Source organism: Phyllobates terribilis, unplaced genomic scaffold, assembly GCF_046119375.1.
Source record: "Phyllobates terribilis strain yellow unplaced genomic scaffold, ASM4611937v1 Scaffold_2849__1_contigs__length_102677, whole genome shotgun sequence".
NCBI classification, from domain to species: Eukaryota; Metazoa; Chordata; class Amphibia; order Anura; family Dendrobatidae; genus Phyllobates; species Phyllobates terribilis.
The window spans coordinates 15815-32051 of record NW_027365603.1 but is presented as its reverse complement, the minus strand read 5'-3'; the positions used below and the strand labels follow the sequence as shown (position 1 = coordinate 32051).

The following is a 16237-nucleotide window of genomic DNA, read 5'->3' as shown; positions in this document are numbered from 1 at the left end:
TTTTGCTTGTTTGTCGGATTTTGGGATGGACTCTTTGGCTTTGCTTTTCTTCTCCTCATTGGATTTTTCATGTTAAAAGTTGCAGAAGCCAGATGACAAGCTCATTTTGGTTCAACTTCAGCAACTGTGCATTGCATTGCCATGTAATGTAATGTAATGCAATGCTATCTATCTAGCTCTCCCTCTATACTTCCTTTTGGATAAACAGACATATTAGGCAAGCATTTTGGAGCTTTCACCTAAATAACTACAGGTGGTGAGATAAGCTGCACAATATAATTGACCTTTCAGTATATTGTTGCACACACACCATCTATTTAGCAAATGCCCTTGTTATCAACAGCAGCCTTTTAAACTCACCTGAGCTAACAGGTATGTGAGCTGGTTACTCTGCTGCGCTTAAAATTTCTTTTTTGGTTTGCTACAATGCCTTTTCTGAAACGTTGTCTCCCTCTGCTGGAACACTGACTTCTTTCATTTAATGCCTGCAGACTATAAAAGAGAAACCAACCCAAAAAGTTTGGTTGATTAGTCTGTGGCATTCTTTTAAACTGTTGCTTATGGCGGTCTCTGTGAGCTTCTCAGTGACATTCAGCCATCCAGGTATCCCGCCTGCAGTAGACGGAATGTGGCAATGGAACGCTGGCTGCGCGTGTCATAATAGGCTCTGAGCCTTTATATACCTGCGCACAGCAGCAGCCACCTTCAGTCTGCTGCTGGACAGCCAGCAGCAGCAGCAGCAGGAGAGGTAATTAATCAGCAACCCTCCTGCTAAGGGTAGACAGCTGCTCGTTCCACCCCCCCCCCCCGCCTTAATTGGTTCTCCTCCCTTCCAACGGTGTTGAGGCGGGTGGGAACAGCCGGGGGTTGAGGGTACTGTGCTAAAAGAGGTGGAGTTATGCAGATCTAAAACGCGTGGATTGCAGCAGCAGCAAGCCGAAAAGTGCAGGCATGTGAGGGATCTAGAGGTTGACAGCATGTCTTCTTAACGGGAGTCCAGGTGGCCATCTCCACAAATGGACTTTTCAGAATCCTTGGGTGGCACCGTAGTCGGAAACCAATTCTGGTTATCGCTTCTCGGCCTTTTGGCTAAGATCAAGTGTAGTATCTGTTCTTATCAGTTTAATATCTGATACGTCCCCTATCTGGGGACCATATATTAAATGGATTTTTAGAACAGGGAGATGGAAAAAGAGCTTGCTCTGTCCACTCCACGCATTGACCTGGTATTGCAGTATCTCCAGGACCGGTGCACCCCTTCTTTAATGCAGTTTCTAAAATCAGAAAGAATTGAATTCAATGCTTTTTGTTCATTTTGCTTGTTTGTCGGATTTTGGGATGGACTCTTTGGCTTTGCTTTTCTTCTCCTCATTGGATTTTTCATGTTAAAAGTTGCAGAAGCCAGATGACAAGCTCATTTTGGTTCAACTTCAGCAACTGTGCATTGCATTGCCATGTAATGTAATGTAATGCAATGCTATCTATCTAGCTCTCCCTCTATACTTCCTTTTGGATAAACAGACATATTAGGCAAGCATTTTGGAGCTTTCACCTAAATAACTACAGGTGGTGAGATAAGCTGCACAATATAATTGACCTTTCAGTATATTGTTGCACACAGACCATCTATTTAGCAAATGCCCTTGTTATCAACAGCAGCCTTTTAAACTCACCTGAGCTAACAGGTATGTGAGCTGGTTACTCTGCTGCGCTTAAAATTTCTTTTTTGGTTTGCTACAATGCCTTTTCTGAAACGTTGTCTCCCTCTGCTGGAACACTGACTTCTTTCATTTAATGCCTGCAGACTATAAAAGAGAAACCAACCCAAAAAGTTTGGTTGATTAGTCTGTGGCATTCTTTTAAACTGTTGCTTATGGCGGTCTCTGTGAGCTTCTCAGTGACATTCAGCCATCCAGGTATCCCGCCTGCAGTAGACGGAATGTGGCAATGGAACGCTGGCTGCGCGTGTCATAATAGGCTCTGAGCCTTTATATACCTGCGCACAGCAGCAGCCACCTTCAGTCTGCTGCTGGACAGCCAGCAGCAGCAGCAGCAGGAGAGGTAATTAATCAGCAACCCTCCTGCTAAGGGTAGACAGCTGCTCGTTCCACCCCCCCCGCCTTAATTAGTTCTCCTCCCTTCCAACGGTGTTGAGGCGGGTGGGAACAGCCGGGGGTTGAGGGTACTGTGCTAAAAGAGGTGGAGTTATGCAGATCTAAAACGCGTGGATTGCAGCAGCAGCAAGCCGAAAAGTGCAGGCATGTGAGGGATCTAGAGGTTGACAGCATGTCTTCTTAACGGGAGTCCAGGTGGCCATCTCCACAAATGGACTTTTCAGAATCCTTGGGTGGCACCGTAGTCGGAAACCAATTCTGGTTATCGCTTCTCGGCCTTTTGGCTAAGATCAAGTGTAGTATCTGTTCTTATCAGTTTAATATCTGATACGTCCCCTATCTGGGGACCATATATTAAATGGATTTTTAGAACAGGGAGATGGAAAAAGAGCTTGCTCTGTCCACTCCACGCATTGACCTGGTATTGCAGTATCTCCAGGACCGGTGCACCCCTTCTTTAATGCAGTTTCTAAAATCAGAAAGAATTGAATTCAATGCTTTTTGTTCATTTTGCTTGTTTGTCGGATTTTGGGATGGACTCTTTGGCTTTGCTTTTCTTCTCCTCATTGGATTTTTCATGTTAAAAGTTGCAGAAGCCAGATGACAAGCTCATTTTGGTTCAACTTCAGCAACTGTGCATTGCATTGCCATGTAATGTAATGTAATGCAATGCTATCTATCTAGCTCTCCCTCTATACTTCCTTTTGGATAAACAGACATATTAGGCAAGCATTTTGGAGCTTTCACCTAAATAACTACAGGTGGTGAGATAAGCTGCACAATATAATTGACCTTTCAGTATATTGTTGCACACACACCATCTATTTAGCAAATGCCCTTGTTATCAACAGCAGCCTTTTAAACTCACCTGAGCTAACAGGTATGTGAGCTGGTTACTCTGCTGCGCTTAAAATTTCTTTTTTGGTTTGCTACAATGCCTTTTCTGAAACGTTGTCTCCCTCTGCTGGAACACTGACTTCTTTCATTTAATGCCTGCAGACTATAAAAGAGAAACCAACCCAAAAAGTTTGGTTGATTAGTCTGTGGCATTCTTTTAAACTGTTGCTTATGGCGGTCTCTGTGAGCTTCTCAGTGACATTCAGCCATCCAGGTATCCCGCCTGCAGTAGACGGAATGTGGCAATGGAACGCTGGCTGCGCGTGTCATAATAGGCTCTGAGCCTTTATATACCTGCGCACAGCAGCAGCCACCTTCAGTCTGCTGCTGGACAGCCAGCAGCAGCAGCAGCAGGAGAGGTAATTAATCAGCAACCCTCCTGCTAAGGGTAGACAGCTGCTCGTTCCACCCCCCCCCCCCGCCTTAATTGGTTCTCCTCCCTTCCAACGGTGTTGAGGCGGGTGGGAACAGCCGGGGGTTGAGGGTACTGTGCTAAAAGAGGTGGAGTTATGCAGATCTAAAACGCGTGGATTGCAGCAGCAGCAAGCCGAAAAGTGCAGGCATGTGAGGGATCTAGAGGTTGACAGCATGTCTTCTTAACGGGAGTCCAGGTGGCCATCTCCACAAATGGACTTTTCAGAATCCTTGGGTGGCACCGTAGTCGGAAACCAATTCTTGTTATCGCTTCTCGGCCTTTTGGCTAAGATCAAGTGTAGTATCTGTTCTTATCAGTTTAATATCTGATACGTCCCCTATCTGGGGACCATATATTAAATGGATTTTTAGAACAGGGAGATGGAAAAAGAGCTTGCTCTGTCCACTCCACGCATTGACCTGGTATTGCAGTATCTCCAGGACCGGTGCACCCCTTCTTTAATGCAGTTTCTAAAATCAGAAAGAATTGAATTCAATGCTTTTTGTTCATTTTGCTTGTTTGTCGGATTTTGGGATGGACTCTTTGGCTTTGCTTTTCTTCTCCTCATTGGATTTTTCATGTTAAAAGTTGCAGAAGCCAGATGACAAGCTCATTTTGGTTCAACTTCAGCAACTGTGCATTGCATTGCCATGTAATGTAATGTAATGCAATGCTATCCATCTAGCTCTCCCTCTATACTTCCTTTTGGATAAACAGACATATTAGGCAAGCATTTTGGAGCTTTCACCTAAATAACTACAGGTGGTGAGATAAGCTGCACAATATAATTGACCTTTCAGTATATTGTTGCACACACACCATCTATTTAGCAAATGCCCTTGTTATCAACAGCAGCCTTTTAAACTCACCTGAGCTAACAGGTATGTGAGCTGGTTACTCTGCTGCGCTTAAAATTTCTTTTTTGGTTTGCTACAATGCCTTTTCTGAAACGTTGTCTCCCTCTGCTGGAACACTGACTTCTTTCATTTAATGCCTGCAGACTATAAAAGAGAAACCAACCCAAAAAGTTTGGTTGATCAGTCTGTGGCATTCTTTTAAACTGTTGCTTATGGCGGTCTCTGTGAGCTTCTCAGTGACATTCAGCCATCCAGGTATCCCGCCTGCAGTAGACGGAATGTGGCAATGGAACGCTGGCTGCGCGTGTCATAATAGGCTCTGAGCCTTTATATACCTGCGCACAGCAGCAGCCACCTTCAGTCTGCTGCTGGACAGCCAGCAGCAGCAGGAGAGGTAATTAATCAGCAACCCTCCTGCTAAGGGTAGACAGCTGCTCGTTCCACCCCCCCCCCCGCCTTAATTGGTTCTCCTCCCTTCCAACGGTGTTGAGGCGGGTGGGAACAGCCGGGGGTTGAGGGTACTGTGCTAAAAGAGGTGGAGTTATGCAGATCTAAAACGCGTGGATTGCAGCAGCAGCAAGCCGAAAAGTGCAGGCATGTGAGGGATCTAGAGGTTGACAGCATGTCTTCTTAACGGGAGTCCAGGTGGCCATCTCCACAAATGGACTTTTCAGAATCCTTGGGTGGCACCGTAGTCGGAAACCAATTCTGGTTATCGCTTCTCGGCCTTTTGGCTAAGATCAAGTGTAGTATCTGTTCTTATCAGTTTAATATCTGATACGTCCCCTATCTGGGGACCATATATTAAATGGATTTTTAGAACAGGGAGATGGAAAAAGAGCTTGCTCTGTCCACTCCACGCATTGACCTGGTATTGCAGTATCTCCAGGACCGGTGCACCCCTTCTTTAATGCAGTTTCTAAAATCAGAAAGAATTGAATTCAATGCTTTTTGTTCATTTTGCTTGTTTGTCGGATTTTGGGATGGACTCTTTGGCTTTGCTTTTCTTCTCCTCATTGGATTTTTCATGTTAAAAGTTGCAGAAGCCAGATGACAAGCTCATTTTGGTTCAACTTCAGCAACTGTGCATTGCATTGCCATGTAATGTAATGTAATGCAATGCTATCTATCTAGCTCTCCCTCTATACTTCCTTTTGGATAAACAGACATATTAGGCAAGCATTTTGGAGCTTTCACCTAAATAACTACAGGTGGTGAGATAAGCTGCACAATATAATTGACCTTTCAGTATATTGTTGCACACACACCATCTATTTAGCAAATGCCCTTGTTATCAACAGCAGCCTTTTAAACTCACCTGAGCTAACAGGTATGTGAGCTGGTTACTCTGCTGCGCTTAAAATTTCTTTTTTGGTTTGCTACAATGCCTTTTCTGAAACGTTGTCTCCCTCTGCTGGAACACTGACTTCTTTCATTTAATGCCTGCAGACTATAAAAGAGAAACCAACCCAAAAAGTTTGGTTGATTAGTCTGTGGCATTCTTTTAAACTGTTGCTTATGGCGGTCTCTGTGAGCTTCTCAGTGACATTCAGCCATCCAGGTATCCCGCCTGCAGTAGACGGAATGTGGCAATGGAACGCTGGCTGCGCGTGTCATAATAGGCTCTGAGCCTTTATATACCTGCGCACAGCAGCAGCCACCTTCAGTCTGCTGCTGGACAGCCAGCAGCAGCAGGAGAGGTAATTAATCAGCAACCCTCCTGCTAAGGGTAGACAGCTGCTCGTTCCACCCCCCCCCCGCCTTAATTGGTTCTCCTCCCTTCCAACGGTGTTGAGGCGGGTGGGAACAGCCGGGGGTTGAGGGTACTGTGCTAAAAGAGGTGGAGTTATGCAGATCTAAAACGCGTGGATTGCAGCAGCAGCAAGCCGAAAAGTGCAGGCATGTGAGGGATCTAGAGGTTGACAGCATGTCTTCTTAACGGGAGTCCAGGTGGCCATCTCCACAAATGGACTTTTCAGAATCCTTGGGTGGCACCGTAGTCGGAAACCAATTCTGGTTATCGCTTCTCGGCCTTTTGGCTAAGATCAAGTGTAGTATCTGTTCTTATCAGTTTAATATCTGATACGTCCCCTATCTGGGGACCATATATTAAATGGATTTTTAGAACAGGGAGATGGAAAAAGAGCTTGCTCTGTCCACTCCACGCATTGACCTGGTATTGCAGTATCTCCAGGACCGGTGCACCCCTTCTTTAATGCAGTTTCTAAAATCAGAAAGAATTGAATTCAATGCTTTTTGTTCATTTTGCTTGTTTGTCGGATTTTGGGATGGACTCTTTGGCTTTGCTTTTCTTCTCCTCATTGGATTTTTCATGTTAAAAGTTGCAGAAGCCAGATGACAAGCTCATTTTGGTTCAACTTCAGCAACTGTGCATTGCATTGCCATGTAATGTAATGTAATGCAATGCTATCTATCTAGCTCTCCCTCTATACTTCCTTTTGGATAAACAGACATATTAGGCAAGCATTTTGGAGCTTTCACCTAAATAACTACAGGTGGTGAGATAAGCTGCACAATATAATTGACCTTTCAGTATATTGTTGCACACACACCATCTATTTAGCAAATGCCCTTGTTATCAACAGCAGCCTTTTAAACTCACCTGAGCTAACAGGTATGTGAGCTGGTTACTCTGCTGCGCTTAAAATTTCTTTTTTGGTTTGCTACAATGCCTTTTCTGAAACGTTGTCTCCCTCTGCTGGAACACTGACTTCTTTCATTTAATGCCTGCAGACTATAAAAGAGAAACCAACCCAAAAAGTTTGGTTGATTAGTCTGTGGCATTCTTTTAAACTGTTGCTTATGGCGGTCTCTGTGAGCTTCTCAGTGACATTCAGCCATCCAGGTATCCCGCCTGCAGTAGACGGAATGTGGCAATGGAACGCTGGCTGCGCGTGTCATAATAGGCTCTGAGCCTTTATATACCTGCGCACAGCAGCAGCCACCTTCAGTCTGCTGCTGGACAGCCAGCAGCAGCAGCAGGAGAGGTAATTAATCAGCAACCCTCCTGCTAAGGGTAGACAGCTGCTCGTTCCACCCCCCCCCCGCCTTAATTGGTTCTCCTCCCTTCCAACGGTGTTGAGGCGGGTGGGAACAGCCGGGGGTTGAGGGTACTGTGCTAAAAGAGGTGGAGTTATGCAGATCTAAAACGCGTGGATTGCAGCAGCAGCAAGCCGAAAAGTGCAGGCATGTGAGGGATCTAGAGGTTGACAGCATGTCTTCTTAACGGGAGTCCAGGTGGCCATCTCCACAAATGGACTTTTCAGAATCCTTGGGTGGCACCGTAGTCGGAAACCAATTCTGGTTATCGCTTCTCGGCCTTTTGGCTAAGATCAAGTGTAGTATCTGTTCTTATCAGTTTAATATCTGATACGTCCCCTATCTGGGGACCATATATTAAATGGATTTTTAGAACAGGGAGATGGAAAAAGAGCTTGCTCTGTCCACTCCACGCATTGACCTGGTATTGCAGTATCTCCAGGACCGGTGCACCCCTTCTTTAATGCAGTTTCTAAAATCAGAAAGAATTGAATTCAATGCTTTTTGTTCATTTTGCTTGTTTGTCGGATTTTGGGATGGACTCTTTGGCTTTGCTTTTCTTCTCCTCATTGGATTTTTCATGTTAAAAGTTGCAGAAGCCAGATGACAAGCTCATTTTGGTTCAACTTCAGCAACTGTGCATTGCATTGCCATGTAATGTAATGTAATGCAATGCTATCTATCTAGCTCTCCCTCTATACTTCCTTTTGGATAAACAGACATATTAGGCAAGCATTTTGGAGCTTTCACCTAAATAACTACAGGTGGTGAGATAAGCTGCACAATATAATTGACCTTTCAGTATATTGTTGCACACACACCATCTATTTAGCAAATGCCCTTGTTATCAACAGCAGCCTTTTAAACTCACCTGAGCTAACAGGTATGTGAGCTGGTTACTCTGCTGCGCTTAAAATTTCTTTTTTGGTTTGCTACAATGCCTTTTCTGAAACGTTGTCTCCCTCTGCTGGAACACTGACTTCTTTCATTTAATGCCTGCAGACTATAAAAGAGAAACCAACCCAAAAAGTTTGGTTGATTAGTCTGTGGCATTCTTTTAAACTGTTGCTTATGGCGGTCTCTGTGAGCTTCTCAGTGACATTCAGCCATCCAGGTATCCCGCCTGCAGTAGACGGAATGTGGCAATGGAACGCTGGCTGCGCGTGTCATAATAGGCTCTGAGCCTTTATATACCTGCGCACAGCAGCAGCCACCTTCAGTCTGCTGCTGGACAGCCAGCAGCAGCAGCAGCAGGAGAGGTAATTAATCAGCAACCCTCCTGCTAAGGGTAGACAGCTGCTCGTTCCACCCCCCCCCCCGCCTTAATTAGTTCTCCTCCCTTCCAACGGTGTTGAGGTGGGTGGGAACAGCCGGGGGTTGAGGGTACTGTGCTAAAAGAGGTGGAGTTATGCAGATCTAAAACGCGTGGATTGCAGCAGCAGCAAGCCGAAAAGTGCAGGCATGTGAGGGATCTAGAGGTTGACAGCATGTCTTCTTAACGGGAGTCCAGGTGGCCATCTCCACAAATGGACTTTTCAGAATCCTTGGGTGGCACCGTAGTCGGAAACCAATTCTGGTTATCGCTTCTCGGCCTTTTGGCTAAGATCAAGTGTAGTATCTGTTCTTATCAGTTTAATATCTGATACGTCCCCTATCTGGGGACCATATATTAAATGGATTTTTAGAACAGGGAGATGGAAAAAGAGCTTGCTCTGTCCACTCCACGCATTGACCTGGTATTGCAGTATCTCCAGGACCGGTGCACCCCTTCTTTAATGCAGTTTCTAAAATCAGAAAGAATTGAATTCAATGCTTTTTGTTCATTTTGCTTGTTTGTCGGATTTTGGGATGGACTCTTTGGCTTTGCTTTTCTTCTCCTCATTGGATTTTTCATGTTAAAAGTTGCAGAAGCCAGATGACAAGCTCATTTTGGTTCAACTTCAGCAACTGTGCATTGCATTGCCATGTAATGTAATGTAATGCAATGCTATCTATCTAGCTCTCCCTCTATACTTCCTTTTGGATAAACAGACATATTAGGCAAGCATTTTGGAGCTTTCACCTAAATAACTACAGGTGGTGAGATAAGCTGCACAATATAATTGACCTTTCAGTATATTGTTGCACACACACCATCTATTTAGCAAATGCCCTTGTTATCAACAGCAGCCTTTTAAACTCACCTGAGCTAACAGGTATGTGAGCTGGTTACTCTGCTGCGCTTAAAATTTCTTTTTTGGTTTGCTACAATGCCTTTTCTGAAACGTTGTCTCCCTCTGCTGGAACACTGACTTCTTTCATTTAATGCCTGCAGACTATAAAAGAGAAACCAACCCAAAAAGTTTGGTTGATTAGTCTGTGGCATTCTTTTAAACTGTTGCTTATGGCGGTCTCTGTGAGCTTCTCAGTGACATTCAGCCATCCAGGTATCCCGCCTGCAGTAGACGGAATGTGGCAATGGAACGCTGGCTGCGCGTGTCATAATAGGCTCTGAGCCTTTATATACCTGCGCACAGCAGCAGCCACCTTCAGTCTGCTGCTGGACAGCCAGCAGCAGCAGGAGAGGTAATTAATCAGCAACCCTCCTGCTAAGGGTAGACAGCTGCTCGTTCCACCCCCCCCCCGCCTTAATTGGTTCTCCTCCCTTCCAACGGTGTTGAGGCGGGTGGGAACAGCCGGGGGTTGAGGGTACTGTGCTAAAAGAGGTGGAGTTATGCAGATCTAAAACGCGTGGATTGCAGCAGCAGCAAGCCGAAAAGTGCAGGCATGTGAGGGATCTAGAGGTTGACAGCATGTCTTCTTAACGGGAGTCCAGGTGGCCATCTCCACAAATGGACTTTTCAGAATCCTTGGGTGGCACCGTAGTCGGAAACCAATTCTGGTTATCGCTTCTCGGCCTTTTGGCTAAGATCAAGTGTAGTATCTGTTCTTATCAGTTTAATATCTGATACGTCCCCTATCTGGGGACCATATATTAAATGGATTTTTAGAACAGGGAGATGGAAAAAGAGCTTGCTCTGTCCACTCCACGCATTGACCTGGTATTGCAGTATCTCCAGGACCGGTGCACCCCTTCTTTAATGCAGTTTCTAAAATCAGAAAGAATTGAATTCAATGCTTTTTGTTCATTTTGCTTGTTTGTCGGATTTTGGGATGGACTCTTTGGCTTTGCTTTTCTTCTCCTCATTGGATTTTTCATGTTAAAAGTTGCAGAAGCCAGATGACAAGCTCATTTTGGTTCAACTTCAGCAACTGTGCATTGCATTGCCATGTAATGTAATGTAATGCAATGCTATCTATCTAGCTCTCCCTCTATACTTCCTTTTGGATAAACAGACATATTAGGCAAGCATTTTGGAGCTTTCACCTAAATAACTACAGGTGGTGAGATAAGCTGCACAATATAATTGACCTTTCAGTATATTGTTGCACACACACCATCTATTTAGCAAATGCCCTTGTTATCAACAGCAGCCTTTTAAACTCACCTGAGCTAACAGGTATGTGAGCTGGTTACTCTGCTGCGCTTAAAATTTCTTTTTTGGTTTGCTACAATGCCTTTTCTGAAACGTTGTCTCCCTCTGCTGGAACACTGACTTCTTTCATTTAATGCCTGCAGACTATAAAAGAGAAACCAACCCAAAAAGTTTGGTTGATTAGTCTGTGGCATTCTTTTAAACTGTTGCTTATGGCGGTCTCTGTGAGCTTCTCAGTGACATTCAGCCATCCAGGTATCCCGCCTGCAGTAGACGGAATGTGGCAATGGAACGCTGGCTGCGCGTGTCATAATAGGCTCTGAGCCTTTATATACCTGCGCACAGCAGCAGCCACCTTCAGTCTGCTGCTGGACAGCCAGCAGCAGCAGCAGGAGAGGTAATTAATCAGCAACCCTCCTGCTAAGGGTAGACAGCTGCTCGTTCCACCCCCCCCCCGCCTTAATTGGTTCTCCTCCCTTCCAACGGTGTTGAGGCGGGTGGGAACAGCCGGGGGTTGAGGGTACTGTGCTAAAAGAGGTGGAGTTATGCAGATCTAAAACGCGTGGATTGCAGCAGCAGCAAGCCGAAAAGTGCAGGCATGTGAGGGATCTAGAGGTTGACAGCATGTCTTCTTAACGGGAGTCCAGGTGGCCATCTCCACAAATGGACTTTTCAGAATCCTTGGGTGGCACCGTAGTCGGAAACCAATTCTGGTTATCGCTTCTCGGCCTTTTGGCTAAGATCAAGTGTAGTATCTGTTCTTATCAGTTTAATATCTGATACGTCCCCTATCTGGGGACCATATATTAAATGGATTTTTAGAACAGGGAGATGGAAAAAGAGCTTGCTCTGTCCACTCCACGCATTGACCTGGTATTGCAGTATCTCCAGGACCGGTGCACCCCTTCTTTAATGCAGTTTCTAAAATCAGAAAGAATTGAATTCAATGCTTTTTGTTCATTTTGCTTGTTTGTCGGATTTTGGGATGGACTCTTTGGCTTTGCTTTTCTTCTCCTCATTGGATTTTTCATGTTAAAAGTTGCAGAAGCCAGATGACAAGCTCATTTTGGTTCAACTTCAGCAACTGTGCATTGCATTGCCATGTAATGTAATGTAATGCAATGCTATCTATCTAGCTCTCCCTCTATACTTCCTTTTGGATAAACAGACATATTAGGCAAGCATTTTGGAGCTTTCACCTAAATAACTACAGGTGGTGAGATAAGCTGCACAATATAATTGACCTTTCAGTATATTGTTGCACACACACCATCTATTTAGCAAATGCCCTTGTTATCAACAGCAGCCTTTTAAACTCACCTGAGCTAACAGGTATGTGAGCTGGTTACTCTGCTGCGCTTAAAATTTCTTTTTTGGTTTGCTACAATGCCTTTTCTGAAACGTTGTCTCCCTCTGCTGGAACACTGACTTCTTTCATTTAATGCCTGCAGACTATAAAAGAGAAACCAACCCAAAAAGTTTGGTTGATTAGTCTGTGGCATTCTTTTAAACTGTTGCTTATGGCGGTCTCTGTGAGCTTCTCAGTGACATTCAGCCATCCAGGTATCCCGCCTGCAGTAGACGGAATGTGGCAATGGAACGCTGGCTGCGCGTGTCATAATAGGCTCTGAGCCTTTATATACCTGCGCACAGCAGCAGCCACCTTCAGTCTGCTGCTGGACAGCCAGCAGCAGCAGCAGCAGGAGAGGTAATTAATCAGCAACCCTCCTGCTAAGGGTAGACAGCTGCTCGTTCCACCCCCCCCCCCGCCTTAATTAGTTCTCCTCCCTTCCAACGGTGTTGAGGCGGGTGGGAACAGCCGGGGGTTGAGGGTACTGTGCTAAAAGAGGTGGAGTTATGCAGATCTAAAACGCGTGGATTGCAGCAGCAGCAAGCCGAAAAGTGCAGGCATGTGAGGGATCTAGAGGTTGACAGCATGTCTTCTTAGCGGGAGTCCAGGTGGCCATCTCCACAAATGGACTTTTCAGAATCCTTGGGTGGCACCGTAGTCGGAAACCAATTCTGGTTATCGCTTCTCGGCCTTTTGGCTAAGATCAAGTGTAGTATCTGTTCTTATCAGTTTAATATCTGATACGTCCCCTATCTGGGGACCATATATTAAATGGATTTTTAGAACAGGGAGATGGAAAAAGAGCTTGCTCTGTCCACTCCACGCATTGACCTGGTATTGCAGTATCTCCAGGACCGGTGCACCCCTTCTTTAATGCAGTTTCTAAAATCAGAAAGAATTGAATTCAATGCTTTTTGTTCATTTTGCTTGTTTGTCGGATTTTGGGATGGACTCTTTGGCTTTGCTTTTCTTCTCCTCATTGGATTTTTCATGTTAAAAGTTGCAGAAGCCAGATGACAAGCTCATTTTGGTTCAACTTCAGCAACTGTGCATTGCATTGCCATGTAATGTAATGTAATGCAATGCTATCTATCTAGCTCTCCCTCTATACTTCCTTTTGGATAAACAGACATATTAGGCAAGCATTTTGGAGCTTTCACCTAAATAACTACAGGTGGTGAGATAAGCTGCACAATATAATTGACCTTTCAGTATATTGTTGCACACACACCATCTATTTAGCAAATGCCCTTGTTATCAACAGCAGCCTTTTAAACTCACCTGAGCTAACAGGTATGTGAGCTGGTTACTCTGCTGCGCTTAAAATTTCTTTTTTGGTTTGCTACAATGCCTTTTCTGAAACGTTGTCTCCCTCTGCTGGAACACTGACTTCTTTCATTTAATGCCTGCAGACTATAAAAGAGAAACCAACCCAAAAAGTTTGGTTGATTAGTCTGTGGCATTCTTTTAAACTGTTGCTTATGGCGGTCTCTGTGAGCTTCTCAGTGACATTCAGCCATCCAGGTATCCCGCCTGCAGTAGACGGAATGTGGCAATGGAACGCTGGCTGCGCGTGTCATAATAGGCTCTGAGCCTTTATATACCTGCGCACAGCAGCAGCCACCTTCAGTCTGCTGCTGGACAGCCAGCAGCAGCAGCAGCAGGAGAGGTAATTAATCAGCAACCCTCCTGCTAAGGGTAGACAGCTGCTCGTTCCACCCCCCCCCCGCCTTAATTGGTTCTCCTCCCTTCCAACGGTGTTGAGGCGGGTGGGAACAGCCGGGGGTTGAGGGTACTGTGCTAAAAGAGGTGGAGTTATGCAGATCTAAAACGCGTGGATTGCAGCAGCAGCAAGCCGAAAAGTGCAGGCATGTGAGGGATCTAGAGGTTGACAGCATGTCTTCTTAATGGGAGTCCAGGTGGCCATCTCCACAAATGGACTTTTCAGAATCCTTGGGTGGCACCGTAGTCGGAAACCAATTCTGGTTATCGCTTCTCGGCCTTTTGGCTAAGATCAAGTGTAGTATCTGTTCTTATCAGTTTAATATCTGATACGTCCCCTATCTGGGGACCATATATTAAATGGATTTTTAGAACAGGGAGATGGAAAAAGAGCTTGCTCTGTCCACTCCACGCATTGACCTGGTATTGCAGTATCTCCAGGACCGGTGCACCCCTTCTTTAATGCAGTTTCTAAAATCAGAAAGAATTGAATTCAATGCTTTTTGTTCATTTTGCTTGTTTGTCGGATTTTGGGATGGACTCTTTGGCTTTGCTTTTCTTCTCCTCATTGGATTTTTCATGTTAAAAGTTGCAGAAGCCAGATGACAAGCTCATTTTGGTTCAACTTCAGCAACTGTGCATTGCATTGCCATGTAATGTAATGTAATGCAATGCTATCTATCTAGCTCTCCCTCTATACTTCCTTTTGGATAAACAGACATATTAGGCAAGCATTTTGGAGCTTTCACCTAAATAACTACAGGTGGTGAGATAAGCTGCACAATATAATTGACCTTTCAGTATATTGTTGCACACACACCATCTATTTAGCAAATGCCCTTGTTATCAACAGCAGCCTTTTAAACTCACCTGAGCTAACAGGTATGTGAGCTGGTTACTCTGCTGCGCTTAAAATTTCTTTTTTGGTTTGCTACAATGCCTTTTCTGAAACGTTGTCTCCCTCTGCTGGAACACTGACTTCTTTCATTTAATGCCTGCAGACTATAAAAGAGAAACCAACCCAAAAAGTTTGGTTGATTAGTCTGTGGCATTCTTTTAAACTGTTGCTTATGGCGGTCTCTGTGAGCTTCTCAGTGACATTCAGCCATCCAGGTATCCCGCCTGCAGTAGACGGAATGTGGCAATGGAACGCTGGCTGCGCGTGTCATAATAGGCTCTGAGCCTTTATATACCTGCGCACAGCAGCAGCCACCTTCAGTCTGCTGCTGGACAGCCAGCAGCAGCAGCAGCAGGAGAGGTAATTAATCAGCAACCCTCCTGCTAAGGGTAGACAGCTGCTCGTTCCACCCCCCCCCCCCCCCGCCTTAATTGGTTCTCCTCCCTTCCAACGGTGTTGAGGCGGGTGGGAACAGCCGGGGGTTGAGGGTACTGTGCTAAAAGAGGTGGAGTTATGCAGATCTAAAACGCGTGGATTGCAGCAGCAGCAAGCCGAAAAGTGCAGGCATGTGAGGGATCTAGAGGTTGACAGCATGTCTTCTTAACGGGAGTCCAGGTGGCCATCTCCACAAATGGACTTTTCAGAATCCTTGGGTGGCACCGTAGTCGGAAACCAATTCTTGTTATCGCTTCTCGGCCTTTTGGCTAAGATCAAGTGTAGTATCTGTTCTTATCAGTTTAATATCTGATACGTCCCCTATCTGGGGACCATATATTAAATGGATTTTTAGAACAGGGAGATGGAAAAAGAGCTTGCTCTGTCCACTCCACGCATTGACCTGGTATTGCAGTATCTCCAGGACCGGTGCACCCCTTCTTTAATGCAGTTTCTAAAATCAGAAAGAATTGAATTCAATGCTTTTTGTTCATTTTGCTTGTTTGTCGGATTTTGGGATGGACTCTTTGGCTTTGCTTTTCTTCTCCTCATTGGATTTTTCATGTTAAAAGTTGCAGAAGCCAGATGACAAGCTCATTTTGGTTCAACTTCAGCAACTGTGCATTGCATTGCCATGTAATGTAATGTAATGCAATGCTATCCATCTAGCTCTCCCTCTATACTTCCTTTTGGATAAACAGACATATTAGGCAAGCATTTTGGAGCTTTCACCTAAATAACTACAGGTGGTGAGATAAGCTGCACAATATAATTGACCTTTCAGTATATTGTTGCACACACACCATCTATTTAGCAAATGCCCTTGTTATCAACAGCAGCCTTTTAAACTCACCTGAGCTAACAGGTATGTGAGCTGGTTACTCTGCTGCGCTTAAAATTTCTTTTTTGGTTTGCTACAATGCCTTTTCTGAAACGTTGTCTCCCTCTGCTGGAACACTGACTTCTTTCATTTAATGCCTGCAGACTATAAAAGAGAAACCAACCCAAAAAG

General features: G+C 44.9%; 12 non-coding genes across 12 annotated transcripts; all 12 read left to right on the top strand.

Annotated features, from left to right (window-relative positions):
* The first annotated feature begins 1069 nt into the window (after positions 1-1069).
* LOC141247240 (U2 spliceosomal RNA) lies at positions 1070-1260 on the top strand. Its single transcript, XR_012310723.1, has one exon. It is a non-coding gene; the product is annotated as a U2 spliceosomal RNA (small nuclear RNA).
* A 1118-nt stretch (positions 1261-2378) lies between these two features.
* Positions 2379-2569, top strand: LOC141247239 (U2 spliceosomal RNA). Its single transcript, XR_012310722.1, has one exon. It is a non-coding gene; the product is annotated as a U2 spliceosomal RNA (small nuclear RNA).
* A 1122-nt stretch (positions 2570-3691) lies between these two features.
* Positions 3692-3882, top strand: LOC141247238 (U2 spliceosomal RNA). Its single transcript, XR_012310721.1, has one exon. It is a non-coding gene; the product is annotated as a U2 spliceosomal RNA (small nuclear RNA).
* A 1115-nt stretch (positions 3883-4997) lies between these two features.
* On the top strand, positions 4998-5188 carry LOC141247237 (U2 spliceosomal RNA). Its single transcript, XR_012310720.1, has one exon. It is a non-coding gene; the product is annotated as a U2 spliceosomal RNA (small nuclear RNA).
* A 1114-nt stretch (positions 5189-6302) lies between these two features.
* Positions 6303-6493, top strand: LOC141247234 (U2 spliceosomal RNA). The gene has a single exon (XR_012310718.1). It is a non-coding gene; the product is annotated as a U2 spliceosomal RNA (small nuclear RNA).
* A 1117-nt stretch (positions 6494-7610) lies between these two features.
* On the top strand, positions 7611-7801 carry LOC141247233 (U2 spliceosomal RNA). The gene has a single exon (XR_012310717.1). It is a non-coding gene; the product is annotated as a U2 spliceosomal RNA (small nuclear RNA).
* A 1121-nt stretch (positions 7802-8922) lies between these two features.
* LOC141247232 (U2 spliceosomal RNA) lies at positions 8923-9113 on the top strand. Its single transcript, XR_012310716.1, has one exon. It is a non-coding gene; the product is annotated as a U2 spliceosomal RNA (small nuclear RNA).
* Positions 9114-10227: 1114 nt separating this feature from the next.
* On the top strand, positions 10228-10418 carry LOC141247231 (U2 spliceosomal RNA). Its single transcript, XR_012310715.1, has one exon. It is a non-coding gene; the product is annotated as a U2 spliceosomal RNA (small nuclear RNA).
* A 1117-nt stretch (positions 10419-11535) lies between these two features.
* On the top strand, positions 11536-11726 carry LOC141247230 (U2 spliceosomal RNA). Its single transcript, XR_012310714.1, has one exon. It is a non-coding gene; the product is annotated as a U2 spliceosomal RNA (small nuclear RNA).
* Positions 11727-12847: 1121 nt separating this feature from the next.
* Positions 12848-13038, top strand: LOC141247229 (U2 spliceosomal RNA). Its single transcript, XR_012310713.1, has one exon. It is a non-coding gene; the product is annotated as a U2 spliceosomal RNA (small nuclear RNA).
* Positions 13039-14158: 1120 nt separating this feature from the next.
* Positions 14159-14349, top strand: LOC141247228 (U2 spliceosomal RNA). Its single transcript, XR_012310712.1, has one exon. It is a non-coding gene; the product is annotated as a U2 spliceosomal RNA (small nuclear RNA).
* A 1125-nt stretch (positions 14350-15474) lies between these two features.
* Positions 15475-15665, top strand: LOC141247227 (U2 spliceosomal RNA). Its single transcript, XR_012310711.1, has one exon. It is a non-coding gene; the product is annotated as a U2 spliceosomal RNA (small nuclear RNA).
* The last annotated feature ends 572 nt before the right edge of the window (positions 15666-16237 follow it).